General features: G+C 44.6%; 23 non-coding genes and 2 pseudogenes across 23 annotated transcripts; all 25 read right to left on the bottom strand.

The window, feature by feature from the left end:
• Nucleotides 1-599: 599 nt before the first annotated feature.
• On the bottom strand, nt 600-719 carry LOC142516107 (5S ribosomal RNA). The gene has a single exon (XR_012811920.1). It is a non-coding gene; the product is annotated as a 5S ribosomal RNA (ribosomal RNA).
• Nucleotides 720-1,402: 683 nt separating this feature from the next.
• Nucleotides 1,403-1,521, bottom strand: LOC142514868 (5S ribosomal RNA). Its single transcript, XR_012810743.1, has one exon. It is a non-coding gene; the product is annotated as a 5S ribosomal RNA (ribosomal RNA).
• Nucleotides 1,522-2,206: 685 nt separating this feature from the next.
• Nucleotides 2,207-2,325, bottom strand: LOC142507354 (5S ribosomal RNA). The gene has a single exon (XR_012805614.1). It is a non-coding gene; the product is annotated as a 5S ribosomal RNA (ribosomal RNA).
• A 680-nt stretch (nt 2,326-3,005) lies between these two features.
• On the bottom strand, nt 3,006-3,124 carry LOC142514856 (5S ribosomal RNA). Its single transcript, XR_012810732.1, has one exon. It is a non-coding gene; the product is annotated as a 5S ribosomal RNA (ribosomal RNA).
• Nucleotides 3,125-3,807: 683 nt separating this feature from the next.
• LOC142507576 (5S ribosomal RNA) lies at nt 3,808-3,926 on the bottom strand. The gene has a single exon (XR_012805830.1). It is a non-coding gene; the product is annotated as a 5S ribosomal RNA (ribosomal RNA).
• Nucleotides 3,927-4,610: 684 nt separating this feature from the next.
• On the bottom strand, nt 4,611-4,729 carry LOC142507242 (5S ribosomal RNA). Its single transcript, XR_012805503.1, has one exon. It is a non-coding gene; the product is annotated as a 5S ribosomal RNA (ribosomal RNA).
• Nucleotides 4,730-5,412: 683 nt separating this feature from the next.
• Nucleotides 5,413-5,531, bottom strand: LOC142507129 (5S ribosomal RNA). Its single transcript, XR_012805392.1, has one exon. It is a non-coding gene; the product is annotated as a 5S ribosomal RNA (ribosomal RNA).
• Nucleotides 5,532-6,214: 683 nt separating this feature from the next.
• Nucleotides 6,215-6,332, bottom strand: LOC142514025 (5S ribosomal RNA). Its single transcript, XR_012809940.1, has one exon. It is a non-coding gene; the product is annotated as a 5S ribosomal RNA (ribosomal RNA).
• Nucleotides 6,333-7,017: 685 nt separating this feature from the next.
• Nucleotides 7,018-7,136, bottom strand: LOC142507013 (5S ribosomal RNA). The gene has a single exon (XR_012805281.1). It is a non-coding gene; the product is annotated as a 5S ribosomal RNA (ribosomal RNA).
• Nucleotides 7,137-7,819: 683 nt separating this feature from the next.
• On the bottom strand, nt 7,820-7,938 carry LOC142506896 (5S ribosomal RNA). The gene has a single exon (XR_012805170.1). It is a non-coding gene; the product is annotated as a 5S ribosomal RNA (ribosomal RNA).
• A 683-nt stretch (nt 7,939-8,621) lies between these two features.
• On the bottom strand, nt 8,622-8,740 carry LOC142513899 (5S ribosomal RNA). The gene has a single exon (XR_012809822.1). It is a non-coding gene; the product is annotated as a 5S ribosomal RNA (ribosomal RNA).
• Nucleotides 8,741-9,406: 666 nt separating this feature from the next.
• LOC142513810 (5S ribosomal RNA) lies at nt 9,407-9,525 on the bottom strand. The gene has a single exon (XR_012809737.1). It is a non-coding gene; the product is annotated as a 5S ribosomal RNA (ribosomal RNA).
• A 683-nt stretch (nt 9,526-10,208) lies between these two features.
• On the bottom strand, nt 10,209-10,327 carry LOC142513420 (5S ribosomal RNA). The gene has a single exon (XR_012809367.1). It is a non-coding gene; the product is annotated as a 5S ribosomal RNA (ribosomal RNA).
• A 682-nt stretch (nt 10,328-11,009) lies between these two features.
• LOC142512316 (5S ribosomal RNA) lies at nt 11,010-11,128 on the bottom strand. Its single transcript, XR_012808827.1, has one exon. It is a non-coding gene; the product is annotated as a 5S ribosomal RNA (ribosomal RNA).
• A 681-nt stretch (nt 11,129-11,809) lies between these two features.
• Nucleotides 11,810-11,934, bottom strand: LOC142511625 (5S ribosomal RNA; annotated as a pseudogene).
• Nucleotides 11,935-12,617: 683 nt separating this feature from the next.
• On the bottom strand, nt 12,618-12,736 carry LOC142513803 (5S ribosomal RNA). Its single transcript, XR_012809730.1, has one exon. It is a non-coding gene; the product is annotated as a 5S ribosomal RNA (ribosomal RNA).
• Nucleotides 12,737-13,417: 681 nt separating this feature from the next.
• On the bottom strand, nt 13,418-13,536 carry LOC142513931 (5S ribosomal RNA). Its single transcript, XR_012809853.1, has one exon. It is a non-coding gene; the product is annotated as a 5S ribosomal RNA (ribosomal RNA).
• Nucleotides 13,537-14,216: 680 nt separating this feature from the next.
• LOC142514844 (5S ribosomal RNA) lies at nt 14,217-14,335 on the bottom strand. The gene has a single exon (XR_012810721.1). It is a non-coding gene; the product is annotated as a 5S ribosomal RNA (ribosomal RNA).
• Nucleotides 14,336-14,997: 662 nt separating this feature from the next.
• Nucleotides 14,998-15,116, bottom strand: LOC142513487 (5S ribosomal RNA). Its single transcript, XR_012809431.1, has one exon. It is a non-coding gene; the product is annotated as a 5S ribosomal RNA (ribosomal RNA).
• A 681-nt stretch (nt 15,117-15,797) lies between these two features.
• On the bottom strand, nt 15,798-15,916 carry LOC142514833 (5S ribosomal RNA). Its single transcript, XR_012810710.1, has one exon. It is a non-coding gene; the product is annotated as a 5S ribosomal RNA (ribosomal RNA).
• A 682-nt stretch (nt 15,917-16,598) lies between these two features.
• On the bottom strand, nt 16,599-16,717 carry LOC142513231 (5S ribosomal RNA). Its single transcript, XR_012809189.1, has one exon. It is a non-coding gene; the product is annotated as a 5S ribosomal RNA (ribosomal RNA).
• A 682-nt stretch (nt 16,718-17,399) lies between these two features.
• On the bottom strand, nt 17,400-17,518 carry LOC142510511 (5S ribosomal RNA). Its single transcript, XR_012808618.1, has one exon. It is a non-coding gene; the product is annotated as a 5S ribosomal RNA (ribosomal RNA).
• A 684-nt stretch (nt 17,519-18,202) lies between these two features.
• On the bottom strand, nt 18,203-18,323 carry LOC142516993 (5S ribosomal RNA). Its single transcript, XR_012812758.1, has one exon. It is a non-coding gene; the product is annotated as a 5S ribosomal RNA (ribosomal RNA).
• A 683-nt stretch (nt 18,324-19,006) lies between these two features.
• On the bottom strand, nt 19,007-19,125 carry LOC142512113 (5S ribosomal RNA; annotated as a pseudogene).
• Nucleotides 19,126-19,806: 681 nt separating this feature from the next.
• Nucleotides 19,807-19,925, bottom strand: LOC142516164 (5S ribosomal RNA). Its single transcript, XR_012811974.1, has one exon. It is a non-coding gene; the product is annotated as a 5S ribosomal RNA (ribosomal RNA).
• Nucleotides 19,926-20,401: the final 476 nt, after the last annotated feature.

Here is a 20,401-nt window from a genome sequence, read left to right as displayed (position 1 = left end):
ATCATAACCATGAAGCTTAAGCGTTCTAGCGCGATGGCATAGCTAGGATGGGTGACCTCCCTGGGAAGACCTCGTGTCGCGACCGTTTACGTAAATTTAGGATAAAACAGTCGAAATAATTGTTTTTAATGAGTTAACCGTCTCTAGAGTAATCTGCGTCATACCCTTCCGCACAGAACCGGCTCACGACAACAAAAATCGATAAATGTTTCAAGAAAATAGAAAAAAAAATAAGAACAAGGAAAATAACGAATGTAAAGCTATTATTATGCCTGGGATACGATAAAATGGAACCGGAATCGAATTTCGAACTTCCTAAGCTGATTTCTCGAGGAAACGAAAGCTTAACAGAAGCGTTAAATCGCAAATTAGAGGGTCTTAGAAAAGGAATTCGGCTTAAATCTCGTTATCTCATTGCGTAGTAATGAGTCTCGTCCGTTTGCCCGTTTACAATAAAATTAGCCTACAATTTTGTCCGAATCCGGCAGTGCCCGAGCTACTTTCATTTCACTTGTCTTGTCTGGTCCCGATCGAGATTCAGATGATTTGAGCCGAAAATCGTCTTTCAACAAGTAATCACAAATAGAAAAACACGAAAAAGGGTGCAACACGAGGACTTCCCAAGGGTTCACCCATCCTAGTACTGCTCTCGCCCAAGCACGCATTAACTTCGGAGTTCTGATGGGATCCGGTGCATTAGTGCTGGTATGATCGCACCCGACATTGAGTGGGATGTTTATTCTTATATCCCTCGAGTACGTGTGGAGCGGGCGGCGATGGACAACAGGCGGCACTGCTCTCGCCCAATCATAACCATGAAGTTAAGCGTTCTGGCGCGATGGCAGAGCTAGGATGGGTGACCTCCCTGGGAAGACCTCGTGTCGCGACCGTTTACGTAAATTATGGATAAAACAGTCGAAATAATTGTTTTTAATGAGTTAACCGTCTCCGGAGTAATCTGCGTCATACCCTTCCGCACAGAACCGGCTCACGACAACAAAAATCGAAAAATGTTCCCCGAAAATAGAAAAAAAATAAGAAGAAGGAAATAACGAATGTAAAGCTATTATTATTCTTGGGATACGATAAAATGGAACCGGAATCGAATTTCGAACTTCCTAAGCGGATTTCTCGAGGAAACGAAAGCTTAACAGAAGCGGTAAATCGCAAATTAGAGTGTCTTAGAGAAGGAATTCGGCTAAAATCTCGTCAGCTCATTGCGTAGTAATGAGTCTCGTCCGTTTGCCCGTTTACAATCAAATTAGCCTAGAATTTTGTCCAAATCCGGCAGTGCCCGAGCTATTATCATTTCACATGTCTTATCTGGTCCCGATCGAGATTCAGATGATTTGAGCCGAAACTCGTCTGTCAACAAGTAATCAGAAATAGAAAAACACGAAAAAGGGTGCAACACGAGGACTTCCCAGGGGGTCACCCATCCTAGTACTGCTCTCGCCCAAGCACGCTTAACTTCGGAGTTCTGATGGGATCCGGTGCATTAGTGCTGGTATGATCGCACCCGACATTGAGTGGGATGTTTATTCTTATATCCCTCGAGTACGTGTGGAGCGGGCGGCGATGGACAACACGCGGCACTGCTCTCGCCCAATCATAACCATGAAGTTAAGAGTTCTGGCGCGATGGCAGAGGTAGGATGGGTGACCTCCCTGGGAAGATCCTCGTGTCGCGACCGTTTACGTAAATTATGGATAAAACAGTCGAAATAATTGTTTTTAATGAGTTAACCGTCTCCGGAGTAATCTGCGTCATACCCTTCCGCACAGAACCGGCTCACGACAACAAAAATCGATAAATGTTCCCAGAAAATAGAAAAAAAAATAAGAAGAAGGAAATAACGAATGTAAAGCTATTATTATTCTTGGGATACGATAAAATGGAACCAGAATCGAATTTCGAACTTCCTAAGCGGATTTCTCGAGGAAACGAAAGCTTAACAGAAGCGGTAAATCGCAAATTAGAGGGTCTTAGAGAAGGAATTCGGCTAAAATCTCGTCAGCTCATTGCGTAGTAATGAGTCTCGTCCGTTTGCCCGTTTACAATCAAATTAGCCTAGAATTTTGTCCAAATCCGGCAGTGCCCGAGCTACTTTCATTTCACATGTCTTATCTGGTCCCGATCGAGATTCAGATGATTTGAGCCGAAACTCGTCTGTCAACAAGTAATCAGAAATAGAAAAACACGAAAAGGGGTGCAACACGAGGACTTCCCAGGGGGTCACCCATCCTAGTACTGCTCTCGCCCAAGCACGCTTAACTTCGGAGTTCTGATGGGATCCGGTGCATTAGTGCTGGTATGATCGCACCCGACATTGAGTGGGATGTTTATTCTTATATCCCTCGAGTACGTGTGGAGCGGGCGGCGATGGACAACACGCGGCACTGCTCTCGCCCAATCATAACCATGAAGTTAAGCGTTCTAGCGCGATGGCATAGCTAGGATGGGTGACCTCCCTGGGAAGACCTCGTGTCGCGACCGTTTACGTAAATTATGGATAAAACAGTCGAAATAATTGTTTTTAATGAGTTAACCGTCTCCGGAGTAATCTGCGTCATACCCTTCCGCACAGAACCGGCTCACGACAACAAAAATCGATAAATGTTCCCAGAAAATAGAAAAAAAATAAGAAGAAGGAAATAACGAATGTAAAGCTATTATTATGCCTGGATACGATAAAATGGAACCGGAATCGAATTTCGAACTTCCTAAGCGGATTTCTCGAGGAAACGAAAGCTTAACAGAAGCGGTAAATCGCAAATTAGAGGGTCTTAGAGAAGGAATTCGGCTAAAATCTCGTCAGCTCATTGCGTAGTAATGAGTCTCGTCCGTTTGCCCGTTTACAATCAAATTAGCCTACAATTTTGTCCAAATCCGGCAGTGCCCGAGCTACTTTCATTTCACATGTCTTATCTGGTCCCGATCGAGATTCAGATGATTTGAGCCGAAAATCGTCTGTCAACAAGTAATCAAAATAGAAAAACACGAAAAGGGTGCAACACGAGGACTTCCCAGGGGGTCACCCATCCTAGTACTGCTCTCGCCCAAGCACGCTTAACTTCGGAGTTCTGATGGGATCCGGTGCATTAGTGCTGGTATGATCGCACCCGACATTGAGTGGGATGTTTATTCTTATATCCCTCGAGTACGTGTGGAGCGGGCGGCGATGGACAACACGCGGCACTGCTCTCGCCCAATCATAACCATGAAGTTAAGCGTTCTGGCGCGATGGCAGAGGTAGGATGGGTGACCTCCCTGGGAAGACCTCGTGTCGCGACCGTTTACGTAAATTATGGATAAAACAGTCGAAATAATTGTTTTTAATGAGTTAACCGTCTCCGGAGTAATCTGCGTCATACCCTTCCGCACAGAACCGGCTCACGACAACAAAAATCGATAAATGTTCCCAGAAAATAGAAAAAAAATAAGAAGAAGGAAATAACGAATGTAAAGCTATTATTATGCTGGGATACGATAAAATGGAACCGGAATCGAATTTCGAACTTCCTAAGCGGATTTCTCGAGGAAACGAAAGCTTAACAGAAGCGGTAAATCGCAAATTAGAGGGTCTTAGAGAAGGAATTCGGCTAAAATCTCGTCAGCTCATTGCGTAGTAATGAGTCTCGTCCGTTTGCCCGTTTACAATCAAATTAGCCTACAATTTTGTCCAAATCCGGCAGTGCCCGAGCTACTTTCATTTCACATGTCTTATCTGGTCCCGATCGAGATTCAGATGATTTGAGCCGAAAATCGTCTGTCAACAAGTAATCAGAAATAGAAAAACACGAAAAAGGGGTGCAACACGAGGACTTCCCAGGGGGTCACCCATCCTAGTACTGCTCTCGCCCAAGCACGCTTAACTTCGGAGTTCTGATGGGATCCGGTGCATTAGTGCTGGTATGATCGCACCAGACATTGAGTGGGATGTTTATTCTTATATCCCTCGAGTACGTGTGGAGCGGGCGGCGATGGACAACACGCGGCACTGCTCTCGCCCAATCATAACCATGAAGTTAAGCGTTCTGGCGCGATGGCAGAGCTAGGATGGGTGACCTCCCTGGGAAGACCTCGTGTCGCGACCGTTTACGTAAATTATGGATAAAACAGTCGAAATAATTGTTTTTAATGAGTTAACCGTCTCCGGAGTAATCTGCGTCATACCCTTCCGCACAGAACCGGCTCACGACAACAAAAATCGATAAATGTTCCCAGAAAATAGAAAAAAAATAAGAAGAAGGAAATAACGAATGTAAAGCTATTATTATGCCTTCGGATACGATAAAATGGAACCAGAATCGAATTTCGAACTTCCTAAGCGGATTTCTCGAGGAAACGAAAGCTTAACAGAAGCGGTAAATCGCAAATTAGAGGGTCTTAGAGAAGGAATTCGGCTAAAATCTCGTCAGCTCATTGCGTAGTAATGAGTCTCGTCCGTTTGCCCGTTTACAATCAAATTAGCCTACAATTTTGTCCAAATCCGGCAGTGCCCGAGCTACTTTCATTTCACATGTCTTATCTGGTCCCGATCGAGATTCAGATGATTTGAGCCGAAAATCGTCTGTCAACAAGTAATCAAAATAGAAAAACACGAAAAAGGGGTGCAACACGAGGACTTCCCAGGGGGTCACCCATCCTAGTACTGCTCTCGCCCAAGCACGCTTAACTTCGGAGTTCTGATGGGATCCGGTGCATTAGTGCTGGTATGATCGCACCCGACATTGAGTGGGATGTTTATTCTTATATCCCTCGAGTACGTGTGGAGCGGGCGGCGATGGACAACACGCGGCACTGCTCTCGCCCAATCATAACCATGAAGTTAAGCGTTCTGGCGCGATGGCAGAGGTAGGATGGGTGACCTCCCTGGGAAGACCTCGTGTCGCGACCGTTTACGTAAATTATGGATAAAACAGTCGAAATAATTGTTTTTAATGAGTTAACCGTCTCCGGAGTAATCTGCGTCATACCCTTCCGCACAGAACCGGCTCACGACAACAAAAATCGATAAATGTTCCCAGAAAATAGAAAAAAAATAAGAAGAAGGAAATAACGAATGTAAAGCTATTATTATGCCTGGGATACGATAAAATGGAACCAGAATCGAATTTCGAACTTCCTAAGCGGATTTCTCGAGGAAACGAAAGCTTAACAGAAGCGGTAAATCGCAAATTAGAGGGTCTTAGAGAAGGAATTCGGCTAAAATCTCGTCAGCTCATTGCGTAGTAATGAGTCTCGTCCGTTTGCCCGTTACAATCAAATTAGCCTAGAATTTTGTCCAAATCCGGCAGTGCCCGAGCTACTTTCATTTCACATGTCTTATCTGGTCCCGATCGAGATTCAGATGATTTGAGCCGAAACTCGTCTGTCAACAAGTAATCAGAAATAGAAAAACACGAAAAAGGGGTGCAACACGAGGACTTCCCAGGGGGTCACCCATCCTAGTACTGCTCTCGCCCAAGCACGCTTAACTTCGGAGTTCTGATGGGATCCGGTGCATTAGTGCTGGTATGATCGCACCCGACATTGAGTGGGATGTTTATTCTTATATCCCTCGAGTACGTGTGGAGCGGGCGGCGATGGACAACACGCGGCACTGCTCTCGCCCAATCATAACCATGAAGTTAAGCGTTCTGGCGCGATGGCAGAGGTAGGATGGGTGACCTCCCTGGGAAGACCTCGTGTCGCGACCGTTTACGTAAATTATGGATAAAACAGTCGAAATAATTGTTTTTAATGAGTTAACCGTCTCCGGAGTAATCTGCGTCATACCCTTCCGCACAGAACCGGCTCACGACAACAAAAATCGATAAATGTTCCCAGAAAATAGAAAAAAAAATAAGAAGAAGGAAATAACGAATGTAAAGCTATTATTATGCCTGGGATACGATAAAATGGAACCGGAATCGAATTTCGAACTTCCTAAGCGGATTTCTCGAGGAAACGAAAGCTTAACAGAAGCGGTAAATCGCAAATTAGAGGGTCTTAGAGAAGGAATTCGGCTAAAATCTCGTCAGCTCATTGCGTAGTAATGAGTCTCGTCCGTTTGCCCGTTTACAATCAAATTAGCCTACAATTTTGTCCAAATCCGGCAGTGCCCGAGCTACTTTCATTTCACATGTCTTATCTGGTCCCGATCGAGATTCAGATGATTTGAGCCGAAAATCGTCTGTCAACAAGTAATCAAAATAGAAAAACACGAAAAGGGGTGCAACACGAGACTTCCCAGGGGGTCACCCATCCTAGTACTGCTCTCGCCCAAGCACGCTTAACTTCGGAGTTTTGATGGGATCCGGTGCATTAGTGCTGGTATGATCGCACCAGACATTGAGTGGGATGTTTATTCTTATATCCCTCGAGTACGTGTGGAGCGGGCGGCGATGGACAACACGCGGCACTGCTCTCGCCCAATCATAACCATGAAGTTAAGCGTTCTGGCGCGATGGCAGAGGTAGGATGGGTGACCTCCCTGGGAAGACCTCGTGTCGCGACCGTTTACGTAAATTATGGATAAAACAGTCGAAATAATTGTTTTTAATGAGTTAACCGTCTCCGGTGTAATCTGCGTCATACCTTCCGCACAGAACCGGCTCACGACAACAAAAATCGATAAATGTTCCCAGAAAAATAGAAAAAAAAATAAGAAGAAGGAAATAACGAATGTAAAGCTATTATTAATTCTTGGGATACGATAAAATGGAACCAGAATCGAATTTCGAACTTCCTAAGCGGATTTCTCGAGGAAACGAAAGCTTAACAGAAGCGGTAAATCGCAAATTAGAGGGTCTTAGAGAAGGAATTCGGCTAAAATCTCGTCAGCTCATTGCGTAGTAATGAGTCTCGTCCGTTTGCCCGTTTACAATCAAATTAGCCTAGAATTTTGTCCAAATCCGGCAGTGCCCGAGCTACTTTCATTTCACATGTCTTATCTGGTCCCGATCGAGATTCAGATTATTTGAGCCGAAACTCGTCTGTCAACAAGTAATCAGAAATAGAAAAACACGAAAAGGGGTGCAACACGAGGACTTCCCAGGGGGTCACCCATCCTAGTACTGCTCTCGCCCAAGCACGCTTAACTTCGGAGTTCTGATGGGATCCGGTGCATTAGTGCTGGTATGATCGCACCCGACATTGAGTGGGATGTTTATTCTTATATCCCTCGAGTACGTGTGGAGCGGGCGGCGATGGACAACACGCGGCACTGCTCTCGCCCAATCATAACCATGAAGTTAAGCGTTCTAGCGCGATGGCAGAGCTAGGATGGGTGACCTCCCTGGGAAGACCTCGTGTCGCGACCGTTTACGTAAATTATGGATAAAACAGTCGAAATAATTGTTTTTAATGAGTTAACCGTCTCCGGAGTAATCTGCGTCATACCCTTCCGCACAGAACCGGCTCACGACAACAAAAATCGATAAATGTTCCCAGAAAATAGAAAAAAAATAAGAAGAAGGAAATAACGAATGTAAAGCTATTATTATGCCTGGGATACGATAAAATGGAACCGGAATCGAATTTCGAACTTCCTAAGCGGATTTCTCGAGGAAACGAAAGCTTAACAGAAGCGGTAAATCGCAAATTAGAGGGTCTTAGAGAAGGAATTCGGCTAAAATCTCGTCAGCTCATTGCGTAGTAATGAGTCTCGTCCGTTTGCCCGTTTACAATCAAATTAGCCTAGAATTTTGTCCAAATCCGGCAGTGCCCGAGCTACTTTCATTTCACATGTCTTATCTGGTCCCGATCGAGATTCAGATGATTTGAGCCGAAACTCGTCTGTCAACAAGTAATCAGAAATAGAAAAACACGAAAAGGGGTGCAACACGAGGACTTCCCAGGGGGTCACCCATCCTAGTACTGCTCTCGCCCAAGCACGCTTAACTTCGGAGTTCTGATGGGATCCGGTGCATTAGTGCTGGTATGATCGCACCCGACATTGAGTGGGATGTTATTCTTATATCCCTCGAGTACGTGTGGAGCGGGCGGCGATGGACAACACGCGGCACTGCTCTCGCCCAATCAAAACCATGAAGCTAAGCGTTCTAGCGCGATGGCATAGCTAGGATGGGTGACCTCCCTGGGAAGACCTCGTGTCGCGACCGTTTACGTAAATTATAGATAAAACAGTCGAAATAATTGTTTTTAATGAGTTGACCGTCTCCGGAGTAATCTGCGTCATACCCTTCCGCACAGAACCGGCTCACGACAACAAAAATCGATAAATGTTCCCAGAAAATAGAAAAAAAAATAAGAAGAAGGAAATAACGAATGTAAAGCTATTATTATTCTTGGGATACGATAAAATGGAACCAGAATCGAATTTCGAACTTCCTAAGAGGATTTTTCGAGGAAACAAAAGCTTAACAGAAGCGGTAAATCGCAAATTAGAGGGTCTTAGAGAAGGAATTCGGCTAAAATCTCGTTATCTCATTGCGTAGTAATGAGTCTCGTCCGTTTGCCCGTTTACAATCAAATTAGCCTACAATTTTGTCCGAATCCGGCAGTGCCCGAGCTACTTTCATTTCACATGTCTTATCTGGTCCCGATCGAGATTCAGATGATTTGAGCCGAAAATCGTCTTTCAACAAGTAATCACAAATAGAAAAACACGAAAAAGGGTGCAACACGAGGACTTCCCAAGGGGTCACCCATCCTAGTACTGCTCTCGCCCAAGCACGCATAACTTCGGAGTTCTGAAGGGATCCGGTGCATTAGTGCTGGTATGATCGCACCCGACATTGAGTGGGATGTTTATTCTTATATCTCTCGAGTACGTGTGGAGCGGGCGGCGATGGACAACACGCGGCACTGCTCTCGGCCCAATCATAACCATGAAGTTAAGCGTTCTGGCGCGATGGGCAGAGTTAGGATGGGTGACCTCCTGGGAGACTCATGTCGCGACCGTTTACCGTAAATGAGGGATAAACAGTCGAAATAATTTGTTTTTAGATGAAGTTAACACCGTCTCAGGAGTATCTGCGTCATAACCCTTCCGCACAGAACCAGCTCACGTGACAACAAAAATCGATTAAATGTTCCCAGAGAAAATTAAAAAAAAAATAAGTAAGAAGTGAAATAACGAATGTAAGGCTAATTATTATGCCTGAGATACGATAAAATGGAACCGGAATCGAAATTTCGAACTTCCTCAAAGGCGGATTTCTCGAGGAAACGAAAGCTTAACATAAGCGGTTAAAATCGCAAATTAGAGGGTCTTAGAGAAGGAAAGTCGCTAAAATCCCTCGTCAGCTCATTGGCTAGTAATGAGTCTCGTCCGTTTGCCCGTTTACAATCAAATTAGCCTACAATTTTGTCCAAGCCGGCAGGGAGGGCCCGAGCTACTTTCATGTCAGCAATGTCTTATCTGGTCTTCGAATCGAGAAATAGAAAAACACGAAAAAGGGTGCAACACGAGGACTTCCCAGGGGGTCATCCATCCTAGTACTGCTCTCGCCCAAGCACGCTTAACTTCGGAGTTCTGATGGGATCCGGTGCATTAGTGCTAGTATGATCGCACCTGACATTGAGTGGGATGTTTATTCTTATATCCCTCGAGTACGTGTGGAGCGGGCGGCGATGGACAACATGCGGCACTGCTCTCGCCCAATCATAACCATTAAGTTAAGAGTTCTGGCGCGATGGCAGAGGTAGGATGGGTGACCTCCCTGGGAAGACCTCGTGTCGCGACCGTTTACGTAAATTATGGATAAAACAGTCGAAATAATTGTTTTTAATGAGTTAACCGTCTCCGGTGTAATCTGCATCATACCCTTCCGCACAGAACCGGCTCACGACAACAAAAATCGATAAATGTTCCCAGAAAATAGAAAAAAAATAAGAAGAAGGAAATAACGAATGTAAAGCCATTATAATTCTTGGGATACGATAAAATGGAACCAGAATCGAATTTCTAACTTCCTAAGCGGATTTCTCGAGGAAACGAAAGCTTAAAAGAAGCGATAAATCGCAAATTAGAGGGTCTTAGAGAAGGAATTCGGCTAAAATCTCGTCAGCTCATTGCGTAGTAATGAGTCTCGTCCGTTTGCCCGTTTACAATCAAATTAGCCTAGAATTTTGTCCAAATCCGGCAGTGCTCGAGCTACTTTCATTTCACATGTCTTATCTGGTCCCGATCGAGATTCAGATTATTTGAGCCGAAACTCGTCTGTCAACAAGTAATCAGAAATAGAAAAACACGAAAAGGGGTGCAACACGAGGACTTCCCAGGGGGTCACCCATCCTAGTACTGCTCTCGCCCAAGCACGCTTAACTTCGGAGTTTTGATGGGATCCGGTGCATTAGTGCTGGTATGATCGCACCAGATATTGAGTGGGATGTTTATTCTTATATCCCTCGAGTACGTGTGGAGCGGGCGGCGATGGACAACACGCGGCACTGCTCTCGCCCAATCATAACCATGAAGTTAAGCGTTCTAGCGCGATGGCATAGCTAGGATGGGTGACCTCCCTGGGAAGACCTCGTGTCGCGACCGTTTACGTAAATTATAGATAAAACAGTCGAAATAATTATTTTTAATGAGTTGACCGTCTCCGGAGTAATCTGCGTCATACCCTTCCGCACAGAACCGGCTCACGACAACAAAAATCGATAAATGTTGGCCAGAAAATAGAAAAAAAATAAGAAGAAGAAATAACGAATGTAAAGCTATTATTATTCTTAGATACGATAAAATGGAACCGAAATCGAATTTCGAACTTCCTAAGCGGATTTCTCGAGGAAACGAAAGCTTAACAGAAGCGGTAAATCGCAAATTAGAGGGTCTTAGAGAAGGAATTCGGCTAAAATCTCGTCATCTCATTGCGTAGTAATGAGTCTCGTCCGTTTGCCCGTTTACAATCAAATTAGCCTACAATTTTGTCCAAATCCGGCAGTGCCCGAGCTACTTTCATTTCACATGTCTTGTCTGGTCCCGATCGAGATTCAGATGATTTGAGCCGAAAATCGTCTTTCAACAAGTAATCACAAATAGAAAAACACGAAAAAGGGTGCAACACGAGGACTTCCCAGGGGGTCACCCATCCTAGTACTGCTCTCGCCCAAGCACGCATAACTTCGGAGTTCTGATGGGATCCGGTGCATTAGTGCTGGTATGATCGCACCCGACATTGAGTGGGATGTTTATTCTTATATCTCTCGAGTACGTGTGGAGCGGGCGGCGATGGACAACAGCGGCACATGCTCTCGCCCAATCATAACCATGAAGTTAAGCGTTCTGGCGCGATGGCAGAGCTAGGATGGGTGACCTCCCTGGGAAGACCTCGTGTCGCGACCGTTTACGTAAATTATGGATAAAACAGTCGAAATAATTGTTTTTAATGAGTTAATCGTCTCCGGAGTAATCTGCGTCATACCCTTCCGCACAGAACCGGCTCACGACAACAAAAATCGATAAATGTTCCCAGAAAATAGAAAAAAAATAAGAAGAAGGAAATAACGAATGTAAAGCTATTATTATGCCTGGGATACGATAAAATGGAACCGGAATCGAATTTCGAACTTCCTAAGCGGATTTTCTCGAGGAAACGAAAGCTTAACAGAAGCGGTAAATCGCAAATTAGAGGGTCTTAGAGAAGGAATTCGGCTAAAATCTCGTCAGCTCATTGCGTAGTAATGAGTCTCGTCCGTTTGCCCGTTTACAATCAAATTAGCCTACAATTTTGTCCAAATCCGGCAGTGCCCGAGCTACTTTCATTTCACATGTCTTATCTGGTCCGATCGAGATTCAGATGATTTGAGCCGAAAATCGTCTGTCAACAAGTAATCAAAATAGAAAAACACGAAAAGGGTGCAACACGAGGACTTCCCAGGGGGTCACCCATCCTAGTACTGCTCTCGCCCAAGCACGCTTAACTTATTCTTAGAAGTTCTGATGGGATCCGGTGCATTAGTGCTTGTATGATCGCACCGGACATTAAGTGGGATGTTTATTCTTATATCCCTCGAGTACGTTTGGAGCGGGCGGCGATGGACAACACGCGGCACTGCTCTCGCCCAATCATAACCATGAAGTTAAGCGTTCTGGCGCGATGGCAGAGCTAGGATAGGTGACCACCCTCGGAAGACCTCGTGTCGCGACCGTTTACTTAAATTATGGATAAAACAGTCGAAATAATTGTTTTTAATGAGTTAACCGTCTCCGGTGTAATCTGCATCATACCCTTCCGCACAGAACCGGCTCACGACAACAAAAATCGATAAATGTTCCCAGAAAATAGAAAAAAAATAAGAAGAAGGAAATAACGAATGTAAAGCTATTATAATTCTTGGAATACGATAAAATGGAACCAGAATCGAATTTCGAACTTCCTAAGCGGATTTCTCGAGGAAACGAAAGCTTAAAAGAAGCGGTAAATCGCAAATTAGAGGGTCTTAGAAAAGGAATTCGGCTAAAATCTCGTCAGCTCATTGCGTAGTAATGAGTCTCGTCCGTTTGCCCGTTTACAATCAAATTAGCCTAGAATTTTGTCCAAATCCGGCAGTTCCCGAGCTACTTTCATTTCACATGTCTTATCTGGTCCCGATCGAGATTCAGATTATTTGAGCCGAAACTCGTCTGTCAACAAGTAATCAGAAATAGAAAAACACGAAAAGGGGTGCAACACGAGGACTTCCCAGGGGGTCACCCATCCTAGTACTGCTCTCGCCCAAGCACGCTTAACTTCGTAGTTCTGATGGGATCCGGTGCATTAGTGCTGGTATGATCGCACCAGACATTGAGTGGGAAGTTTATTCTTATATCCCTCGAGTACGTGTGGAGCGGGCGGCGATGGACAACACGCGGCACTGCTCTCGCCCAATCATAACCATGAAGTTAAGCGTTCTGGCGCGATGGCAGAGCTAGGATAGGTGACCACCCTCGGAAGACCTCGTGTCGCGACCGTTTACTTAAATTATGGATAAAACAGTCGAAATAATTGTTTTTAATGAGTTAACCGTCTCCGGTGTAATCTGCATCATACCCTTCCGCACAGAACCGGCTCACGACAACAAAAATCGATAAATGTTCCCAGAAAATAGAAAAAAAAATAAGAAGAAGGAAATAACGAATGTAAAGCTATTATTATTCTGGGATACGATAAAATGGAACCGAATCGAATTTCGAACTTCCTAAGCGGATTTCTCGAGGAAACGAAAGCTTAACAGAAGCGTAAATCGCAAATTAGAGGGTCTTAGAGAAGGAATTCGGCTAAAATCTCGTCAGCTCATTGCGTAGTAATGAGTCTCGTCCGTTTGCCCGTTTACAATCAAATTAGCCTAGAATTTTGTCCAAATCCGGCAGTGCCCGAGCTACTTTCATTTCACATGTCTTATCTGGTCCCGATCGAGATTCAGATGATTTGAGCCGAAACTCGTCTGTCAACAAGTAATCAGAAATAGAAAAACACGAAAAGGGTTGCAACACGAGGACTTCCCAGGGGGTCACCCATCCTAGTACTGCTCTCGCCCAAGCACGCTTAACTTCGGAGTTCTGATGGGATCCGGTGCATTAGTGCAGGTATGATCTCACCCGACATTGAGTGGGATGTTTATTCTTATATCCCTCGAGTACGTGTGGAGCGGGCGGCGATGGACAACACGCGGCACTGCTCTCGCCCAATCATAACCATGAAGCTAAGCGTTCTAGCGCGATGGCATAGCTAGGATGGGTGACCTCCCTGGGAAGATCTCGTGTCGCGACCGTTTACGTAAATTATGGATAAAACAGTCGAAATAATTGTTTTTAATGAGTTGACCGTCTCCAGAGTAATCTGCGTCATACCCTTCCGCACAGAACCGGCTCACGACAACAAAAATCGATAAATGTTGGCAGAAAATAAAAAAAAATAAGAAGAAGGAAATAACGAATGTAAAGCTATTATTATTCTTAGGATACGATAAAATGGAACCAGAATCGAGTTTCGAACTTCCTAAGCGGATTTCTCGAGGAAACGAAAGCTTAACAGAAGCGGTAAATCGCAAATTAGAGGGTCTTAGAGAAGGAATTCGGCTAAAATCTCGTCAGCTCATTGCGTAGTAATGAGTCTCGTCCGTTTGCCCGTTTACAATCAAATTAGCCTACAATTTTGTCCAAATCCGGCAGTGCCCGAGCTACTTTCATTTCACATGTCTTATCTGGTCCCGATCGAGATTCAGATGATTTGAGCCGAAAATCGTCTGTCAACAAGTAATCAAAATAGAAAAACACGAAAAGGGTGCAACACGAGGACTTCCCAGGGGGTCACCCATCCTAGTACTGCTCTCGCCCAAGCACGCTTAACTTCGGAGTTCTGATGGGATCCGGTGCATTAGTGCTGGTATGATCGCACCCGACATTGAGTGGGATGTTTATTCTTATATCCCTCGAGTACGTGTGGAGCGGGCGGCGATGGACAACACGCGGCACTGCTCTCGCCCAATCATAACCATGAAGTTAAGCGTTCTGGCGCGATGGCAGAGCTAGGATGGGTGACCTCCCTGGGAAGACCTCGTGTCGCGACCGTTTACGTAAATTATGGATAAAACAGTCGAAATAATTGTTTTTAATGAGTTAACCGTCTCCGGAGTAATCTGCGTCATACCCTTCCGCACAGAACCGGCTCACGACAACAAAAATCGATAAATGTTCCCAGAAAATAGAAAAAAAAATAAGAAGAAGGAAAGAACGAATGTAAAGCTATTATTATGCCTGGGATACGATAAAATGGAACCGGAATCGAATTTCGAACTTCCTAAGCGGATTTCTCGAGGAAACGATAGCTTAACAGAAGCGGTAAATCGCAAATTAGAGGGTCTTAGAGAAGGAATTCGGCTAAAATCTCGTCAGCTCATTGCGTAGTAATGAGTCTCGTCCGTTTGCCCGTTTACAATCAAATTAGCCTACAATTTTGTCCAAATCCGGCAGTGCCCGAGCTACTTTCATTTCACATGTCTTATCTGGTCTCGATCGAGATTCAGATGATTTGAGCCGAAAATCAATAGAAAAACACGAAAAGGGTGCAACACGAGGACTTCCCAGGGGGTCACCCATCCTAGTACTGCTCTCGCCCAAGCACGCTTAACTTCGAAGTTCTGATGGGATCCGGTGCATTAGTGCTGGTATGATCGCACCGGACATTGAGTGGGATGTTTATTCTTATATCCCTCGAGTACGTGTGGAGCGGGCGGCGATGGACAACACGCGGCACTGCTCTCGCCCAATCATAACCATGAAGTTAAGCGTTCTGGCGCGATGGCAGAGGTAGGATGGGTGACCTCCCTGGGAAGACCTCGTGTCGCGACCGTTTACTTAAATTATGGATAAAACAGTCGAAATAATTGTTTTTAATGAGTTAACCGTCTCCGGAGTAATCTGCGTCATACCCTTCCGCACAGAACCGGCTCACGACAACAAAAATCGATAAATGTTCCCAGAAAATAGAAAAAAAATAAGAAGAAGGAAATAACGAATGTAAAGCTATTATTATTCTGTGATACGATAAAATGGAACCAGAATCGAATTTCGAACTTCCTAAGCGGATTTCTCGAGGAAACGAAAGCTTAACAGAAGCGGTAAATCGCAAATTAGAGGGTCTAGAGAAGGAATTCGGCTAAAATCTCGTCAGCTCATTGCGTAGTAATGAGTCTCGTCCGTTTGCCCTGTTTACAATCAAATTAGCCTACAATTTTGTCCAAATCCGGCAGTGCCCGAGCTACTTTCATTTCACATGTCTTATCTGGTCCCGATCGAGATTCAGATGATTTGAGCCGAAAATCGTCTGTCAACAAGTAATCATAAATAGAAAAACACGAAAAGGGTGCAACACGAGGACTTCCCAGGGGGTCACCCATCCTAGTACTGCTCTCGCCCAAGCACGCTTAACTTCGGAGTTCTGATGGGATCCGGTGCATTAGTGCTGGTATGATCGCACCCGACATTGAGTGGGATGTTTATTCTTATATCCCTCTAGTACGTGTGGAGCGGGCGGCGATGGACAACACGCGGCACTGCTCTCGCCCAATCATAACCATGAAGTTAAGCGTTCTAGCGCGATGGCATAGCTAGGATGGGTAACCTCCCTGGGAAGACCTCGTATCGCGATCGTTTACGTAAATTATGGATAAAACAGTCGAAATAATTGTTTTTAATGAGTTAACCGTCTCCGAAGTAATCTGCGTCATACCCTTCCGCACAGAACCGGCTCACGCTAACAAAAATCGATAAATGTTCCCAGAAAATAGAAAAAAAATAAGAAGAAGGAAATAAAGAATGTAAAGCTATTATTATGCCTCGGATATGATAAAATGGAACCGGAATCGAATTTCGAACTTCCTAAGAGGATTTCTCGAGAAAACGATAGCTTAACAGAAGCGGTAAATCGCAAATTAGAGGGTCTTAGAGAAGGAATTCGGCTAAAATCTCGTCAGCTCATTGCGTAGTAATGAGTCTCGTCGTTTGCCCGTTTACAATCAAATTAGCCTAGAATTTTGTCCAAATCCGGCAGTGCCCGAGCTACTTTCATTTCACATGTCTTATCTTGTCCCGATCGAGATTCAGATGATTTGAGCCGAAACTCGTCTGTCAACAAGTAATCAGAAATAGAAAAACACGAAAAGGGGTGCAACACGAGGACTTCCCTAGGGGTCACCCATCCTAGTACTGCTCTCGCCCAAGCATGCTTAACTTCGGAGTTCTGATGGGATCCGGTGCATTAGTGCTGGTATGATCGCACCCGACATTGAGTGGGATGTTTATTCTTATATCCCTCCAGTACGTGTGGAGCGGGCGGCGATGGACAACACGCCGTACTGCTCTCGCCCAATCATAACCATGAAGTTAAGCGTTCTGGCGCGATGGCAGAGGTAGGATGGGTGACCTCCCTGGGAAGACCTCGTGTCGCTACCGTTTACGTAAATTATAGATAAAACAGTCGAAATAATTGTTTTTAATGAGTTGACCGTCTCCGGAGTAATTTGCGTCATACCCTTCCTCATATAACCGGCTCACGACAACAAAAATCGATAAATGTTCGCAGAAAATAAAAAAAAATAAGAAGAAGGAAATAACGAATGTAAAGCTATTATTATTCTTAGGATACGATAAAATGGAACCAGAATCGAATTTCGAACTTCCTAAGAGGATTTTTCGAGGAAACGAAAGCTTAACAGAAGCGGTAAATCGCAAATTAGAGGGTCTTAGAGAAGGAATTCGGCTAAAATCTCGTCAGCTCATTGCGTAGTAATGAGTCTCGTCCGTTTGCCTGTTTACAATCAAATTAGCCTACAATTTTGTCCAAATCCGGCAGTGCCCGAGCTACTTTCATTTCACTTGTCTTGTCTGGTCCCGATCGAGATTCAGATGATTTGAGCCGAAAATCGTCTTTCAACAAGTAATCAAAAATAGAAAAACACGAAAAAGGGTGCAACAGGAGGACTTCCCAGGGGGTCACCCATCCCAATATTTCTCTCGCCCAAGCACGCATAACTTCGGAGTTTTGAAGGGATCCGGTGTATTAGTGCTGGTATGATCGCACCCGACATTGAGTGGGATGTTTATTCTTATATCCCTCGAGTATGTGTGGAGCGGGCGGCGATGGACAACACGCGGCACTGCTCTCGCCCAATCATAACCATGAAGTTAAGCGTTCTGGCTCGATGGCAGAGGTAGGATGGGTGACCTCCCTGGGAAGACCTCGTGTCGCGACCGTTTACGTAAATTATGGATAAAACAGTCGAAATAATTGTTTTTAATGAGTTAACCGTCTCCGGAGTAATCTGCGTCATACCCTTCCGCACAGAACCGGCTCACGACAACAAAAATCGATAAATGTTCCCAGAAAATAGAAAAAAAAATAAGAAGAAGGAAATAACGAATGTAAAGCTATTATTATGCCTGGGATACGATAAAATGGAACCGGAATCGAATTTCGAACTTCCTAAACGGATTTCTCGAGGAAACGAAAGCTTAACAGAAGCGGTAAATCGCAAATTAGAGTGTCTTAAAGAAGGAATTCGGCTAAAATCTCGTCAGCTCATTGCGTAGTAATGAGTCTCGTCCGTTTGCCCGTTTACAATCAAATTAGCCTACAATTTTGTCCAAATCCGGCATTGCCCGAGCTACTTTCATTTCACATGTCTTATCTGGTCTCGATCGAGATTCAGATGATTTGAGCCGAAAATCGTCTGTCAACAAGTAATCAAAAATAGAAAAACAAGAAAAGGGGTGCAACACGAGGACTTCCCAGAGGGTCACCCATCCTAGTACTGCGCTTTCGCCCAAGCAAGCTTAACTTCGGAGTTCTGATGGGATCCGGTGCATTAGTGCTGGTATGATCGCACCCGACATTGAGTGGGATGTTTATTCTTATATCCCTCGAAGACGTGTTGAGCGGGCGGCGATGGACAACTCGCGGCACTACTCTCGCCCAATCATAACCATGAAGTTAAGCGTTCTGGCGCGATGGCAGAGTTAGGATGGGTGACCTCCCTGGGAAGACCTCGTGTCGCGACCGTTTACGTAAATTATTGATAAAACAGTCGAAATAATTGTTTTTAATGAGTTAACCGTCTCCGGAGTAATCTGCGTCATACCCTTCCGCACAGAACCGGCTCACGACAACAAAAATCGATAAATGTTCCCAGAAAATAGAAAAAAAATAAGAAGAAGGAAATAAAGAATGTAAAGCTATTATTATGCCTCGGATACGATAAAATGGAACCGGAATCGAATTTCGAACTTCCTAAGAGGATTTCTCGAAAAAACGATAGCTTAACAGAAGCGGTAAATCGCAAATTAGAGGGTCTTAGAGAAGGAATTCGGCTAAAATCTCGTCAGCTCATTGCGTAGTAATGAGTCTCGTCCGTTTGCTCGTTTACAATCAAATTAGCCTACAATTTTGTCCAAATCCGGCAGTGCCCGAGCTACTTTCATTTCACATGTCTTATCTGGTCTCGATCGAGATTCAGATGATTTGAGCCTAAAATCGTCTGTCAACAAGTAATCAAAAATAGAAAAACACGAAAAAGGGTGGAACACGAGGACTTCCCAGGGGGTCACCCATCCTAGTATTCCTCATGTCTAAGCACGCTTAACTTAGAAGTTCTGATGGGATCCGGTGCATTAGTGCTTGTATGATCGCACCGGACATTAAGTAGGATGTTTATTCTTATATCCCTCGAGTACGTTTGGAGCGGGCGGCGATGGACAACACGCGGCACTGCTCTCGCCCAATCATAACCATGAAGTTAAGCGTTCTGGTGCGATGGCAGAGCTAGGATGGGTGACCACTCTGGGAAGACCTCGTGTCGCGACCGTTTACTTAAATTATGGATAAAACAGTCGAAATAATTATTTTAATGAGTTAACCGTCTCCGGTGTAATCTGCGTCATACCCTTCCGCACAGAACCGGCTCACGACAACAAAAATCGATAAATGTTCCCAGAAAATAGAAAAAGAAATTAGAAGAAGGAAATAACGAATGTAAAGCTATTATTATTCTTGTGATACAATAAAATGGAACCAGAATCGAATTTCGAACTTCCTAAGCGGATTTCTCGAGGAAACGAAAGCTTAACAGAAGCGGTAAATCGCAAATTAGAGAATCTTAGAGAAGGAATTGGCTAAAATCTCGTCAGCTCATTGCGTAGTAATAAGTCTCGTCCGTTTGCCCATTTACAATCAAATTAGCCTACAATTTTGTCCAAATCCGGCAGTGCCCGAGCTACTTTCATTTCACATGTCTTATCTGGTCCCGATCGAGATTCAGATGATTTGAGCCGAAAATCGTCTATCAACAAGTAATCAAAAATAGAAAAACACGAAAAGGGTGCAACACGAGGACTTCCCAGGGGGTCACCCATCCCAATACTGCTCTCGCCCAAGCACGCATAACTTCGGAGTTCGGAAGGGATCTGGTGCATTAGTGCTGGTATGATCGCACCCGACATTGAGTGGGATGTTTATTCTTATATCCTCGAGTACGTGTGGAGCGGGCGACGATGGACAACACGCGGCACTGCTCTCGTCCAATCATAACCATGAAGTTAAGCGTTCTAGCGCGATGGCAGAGCTACGATGGGCGACCTCCCCGGGAAGACCTCGTGTCGCGACCGTTTACGTAAATTATGGATAAAAGAGTTGAAATAATTGTTTTTAATGAGTAAACCTTCTCCGGAGTAATCTGCGTCATACCCTTCCGCACAAAACCGCCTCAAGACAACAAAAATCGCAAAATATTCCCAGAAAATAGAAAAAAAATAAGAAGAAGGTAATAGCGAAAATACCGCCAGCTCTGTGCGGAGTAGAATTTCGAACTTCCAAAGCGGATTTCTCGAGGAAACAGAAGCTTAACAGAAGCGGTAAATCGTAAATTAGAGGGTCTTAGAGAAGGAATTTAGCTAAAATACCGCCAGCTCTGT

Source organism: Primulina tabacum, chromosome 10 (assembly GCF_025594145.1).
Source record: "Primulina tabacum isolate GXHZ01 chromosome 10, ASM2559414v2, whole genome shotgun sequence".
NCBI lineage: Eukaryota > Viridiplantae > Streptophyta > Magnoliopsida > Lamiales > Gesneriaceae > Primulina > Primulina tabacum.
The sequence above is the reverse complement of the archived record's forward strand: the minus strand, read 5'-3'. Positions and strand labels throughout refer to the sequence as shown.